The sequence below is a fragment of the Cyprinodon variegatus genome, unplaced genomic scaffold, assembly GCF_000732505.1.
Source record: "Cyprinodon variegatus isolate N-32 unplaced genomic scaffold, C_variegatus-1.0 Scaffold1360, whole genome shotgun sequence".
NCBI lineage: Eukaryota > Metazoa > Chordata > Actinopteri > Cyprinodontiformes > Cyprinodontidae > Cyprinodon > Cyprinodon variegatus.
In genome coordinates, this window is record NW_015151813.1 from 123,823 (window position 1) to 127,657 (window position 3,835).

A 3,835-nucleotide genomic window follows, 5' to 3' on the forward strand; every position below is an offset into this window, starting at 1 on the left:
ACGAGCAGTTGGACAGGTGTACCTAATAAAGTGGCCGGTGAGTGTATATCAACAAATCTAAACATACACCAAATTAAGATTACAACAATATAACAGAAAGAACAAAACTATAAATGATAATAAGAAAAAATTAATACATAAAATATAAAATAAAAAATAAATAAAATGCTTCTCAGTTGATATCAGTATCGCTTACACTTGACATCCCATTACCTCCACCCTCTTCCAGAAAGGATAAGAATGGGTACCATATCTCCTCAAATTAGTTACATTTACCTTTTAATATATAAGTTATTTTTTCCATGGCCACGTTAGTTGCCATTTCTTTTAGCCAGTTAATTTACATGTGTTGTTTGGACTTTTTTCCAAAACAGCTATAAGACACTTGTAGCAAACACATGTCAAGAACGCTCATACAAGCTTACTGTGTCTGAACTTCCGACCTAACCCCTAAATCCCTCAATCACAATATAGATCAGGGACTATATCTTGGACTTTTTAATGAACTCATTTAACTTACTGTTTGGACAGATGATCACTATTTTTTGCTCCCCGTTGGTCATGTAACTCCTTGTCCACTGTGCTGTGTCGCGGGGCGACAGCAGGCCGCTGTGACAGCAAATTCCATAATGCTTTACGAGGAGAGTAGAGAATTCCGGGATATATCTGCCTCTTTTGAGGCCCTTCTTTTCTTCTCATACACTTCGTTGACACTTTTTCTCTTACGACCCTCGGCCATTTTCAAAGAACTGCGATGAGAAAAGCAGGCTTCAATAACTGTCTGAAACCGTAGCTCACCACACATTTACGCCTGAAAGTGCGCAGGCACAGAAAAAGATAGCTAATCGGAACAGCATGTAGGAAGGTCTTACGTAAACATATTACTAGAATGATTGACATTTAGAAGGACCACTTATTTAGATGATCCACCCGGAAAAAGAAAATCCTCCACTACACCTTAAAGGAAAGTTTTAATAATTATTTTTGTTGGTACATTTATAAATATATTAAGATGCAGGAATTGGGTGGATCCAAACTAAGAAACCAAAACTTAACTGTTTTCCTTCTAAACCTGCTAAAAATGCTAAAAACTATATAGAAAGAATGATGACTGAAAAGGTTTTATCTGTAGATAAACCTATGCTTTTATTAATAAAAAATGTAATATGGTAGGTATGCATTTACAGGATTTTTTTCCAATTCAATGATTATATCAGCTCTTTAAATCTATGGTAGGAGTACCAATCACTCTTTAATACTACTTTCTGCAAATTACTTGAACGTTACCGAAGGGGAAGACATAAACACAGTTTACTCTGCAGCCAAGCAGTGTATTTTTAATGTCTGCATACTGTATATATACTTTTTTTTGTAAGTCTTAACTCAAGCTACTCTGTTTTACTATTTTGTTTCTCATTTTCATTTTTTATTTATCTTATTTTTTTTATTTCAGTGAGGTCAATGTTTGTAAGAATTATGTGCAACTAAACGTTTTCAGATTTTTTACATTTGAAGTGTTCGATCATGTTGATAGTTGCAAAGAATTATGAAATAAGCAAGAATGTTTGCTCAATGGTGAATATTTCTTTTGAGAAAACCTGTTTGGAAGATGTCAGTTACAGAGGTGCTTCTTTACAGGGAGATCGTGGGATACCTGGACTAAGAGGAGAAAGGGTATCTAATTCAACACACTGTACTATATTTCAGTTTACATTTTGGTAAATAGGTTTACTTGTTTATTACAAAGAGGAGGTTGGATTTACTATTTGTTTTAAGTCTAAATCAATTTCTGACATGACTTCTCAAATGAATTCCCTCCTGTAGGGGAGTGTGCTTCAGATTCAAGGACCTCGTGGTTTCAAGGGTTTCAAAGGGGATGCGGTGAGGTCCTCTTCAATTTATATGCCTTTCTTCTGTTAGAAACAAATTAAATTAGTTTTGAAATATTGGAAAGGGGAGTTATTATTATCTATTTTACATATAGTCCATGAAAAACTTTGCTAGTGATGACCAGGACTGATAAGGTCAACATATTTATGAATCTGAAAAGACAATATGTTGTTTTTTGATATTTGAACTAAAGATTGAAACAAACACACAAAAAAATCTATTTTTCTAATGAGCATAGTTTAGACTTAGAGTCGCAGGCTTTACAATGCATTTTCCCTTTTGTGCTACTTAATAAATAATGTCTAGGGTAAGAAAACGTACACCTAACATGTACTGGTTCTTTAAATACTGTTTTTACTTCATGGCAAAAAATAAATAAACAGGAAATAATTTTCTACAAAGTTAAATGCCATATTTATCAAAAAGTATGAAAAAAGCATATAGTTTGCAACCTCACAAAGAACTAATGCTCGCTATAACATAAATGCTGTTTGGTTGTTACATTTATTTGCAGCTATTGTATGAAAGTATAAAGCAAAGGGTTAATATTGCATGCTTTGTGGTCTTAAAATCTGCTCAGTTTTATTGATAATTTAGAGACTAGAGAGCAGATACTAAAGAACCGCATAGTCCATAACTTCAGAGTTACAGGCTGCAGCCACTTATATCTAATTCTGATTGCATATGGCCTTTTAGTCTAAATGTAGATTAAGGATGCAAGATCGCCACCTGGTCTCTATAAACAAAGAAAATGGAGTTCCAAGAATACGACAAACCAAAAATATTTACCTCTGTTTTAGAAGATTCCATTTTTGCACCAAATGTGATGTTGTGACTATATGTATATAGTTTTAAGCAATAAACACTTACCGTACTTTTTTTTTTTTTTTTTTTTTTTTTACATTTTCTTGGTCCTTTTTCAAAGACCAGTGGAAAAATTCATCATGCATTACAGTCAGAGCATCTTTTAATGGACATGTGCTTTTAAGTTAAATGTTTTTTATAAACCTTTTAGCAAAAATTCTATTAATGTCACTTTTGTTTTGGTTGTCATTATAACTGCATTATGTAAACAACAACAAAAAACGATGGGAAATATTGTTCTAGGGTGAGAGAGGTCTACCAGGTTTTGACGGAGATAAAGGAGAGAAGGGTGAGGATGGGCCACCAGGAGTTAAGGTAAAAGTTAAGGTTTCACGAAAAGTAATGTGCTAGGACTTTGGTCTTTTATTTTTCTGTAAAAAATAAATAAATAAATAAATAAATATATATATATATATATATATATATATATATATATATATATATATATATATATATATATATATATATATATCTCAGGTGATGAATATTTGTCGTATAAAATTAAAGCCTTTTCGATTATTCTCTCAGGGCCTTAAGGGGGATGCAGGCACTAAAGGTGCACTCGGACGATTTGGAGCACGAGGACCAGTAGGCCAGAAAGTAAGCATGACATCTAGCAACATGGGATTCAGTTTGTATTATTATTTGCTCTGTGGCAAAGATTAAAGATTGTCCATATTTTTCTCAGGGGGAGCCAGGAGAGCCAGGGCTGAATGGAGTCATGGTAATAAAATGAGAGAAATATATAATTCTTCAGGCGAAAAAATGAGTAATGACCACATCAACAATGTCCCCTGTTTAGATAATCCTTACAGAGTGAAAGACACCAAATTCATACCAGATGTTGGTAATGATCCATCTATTCCACACACAGTAAAAAAAAAACAGTCTGTTACTACAATAATGGCAACTAAAATGAAAAAATCTTAAATGTATTGGTTATATTACTTTTGATAAAGCATTTCATGGTAATGACGATTTAAAGAAGCCTATATGGAAAAACGATGATAAACTAGTTTAATGTAAAAGTGAAAAACATAATTGATCCATTAATCCTTGTGTCAGTTTGCTTTTAAACTTC

At 33.0% G+C, this 3,835-nt stretch overlaps 1 protein-coding gene across 5 annotated transcripts in view; it reads left to right on the forward strand.

Moving 5' to 3' along the window:
• LOC107103009 (collagen alpha-1(VII) chain-like) overlaps positions 1 to 3,483 on the forward strand; it is a 91,652-nt gene extending 88,169 nt beyond the window's left edge. For all 5 annotated transcript variants that reach the window (XM_015402504.1, XM_015402507.1, XM_015402505.1 and 2 more), the window contains 5 exons: positions 1,639 to 1,674; positions 1,825 to 1,881; positions 2,998 to 3,069; positions 3,283 to 3,354; positions 3,443 to 3,483. The gene's annotated coding sequence lies outside the window, so the exon portion shown is untranslated. The remainder of the gene's footprint in view (positions 1 to 1,638; positions 1,675 to 1,824; positions 1,882 to 2,997; positions 3,070 to 3,282; positions 3,355 to 3,442) is intronic.
• The last annotated feature ends 352 nt before the right edge of the window (positions 3,484 to 3,835 follow it).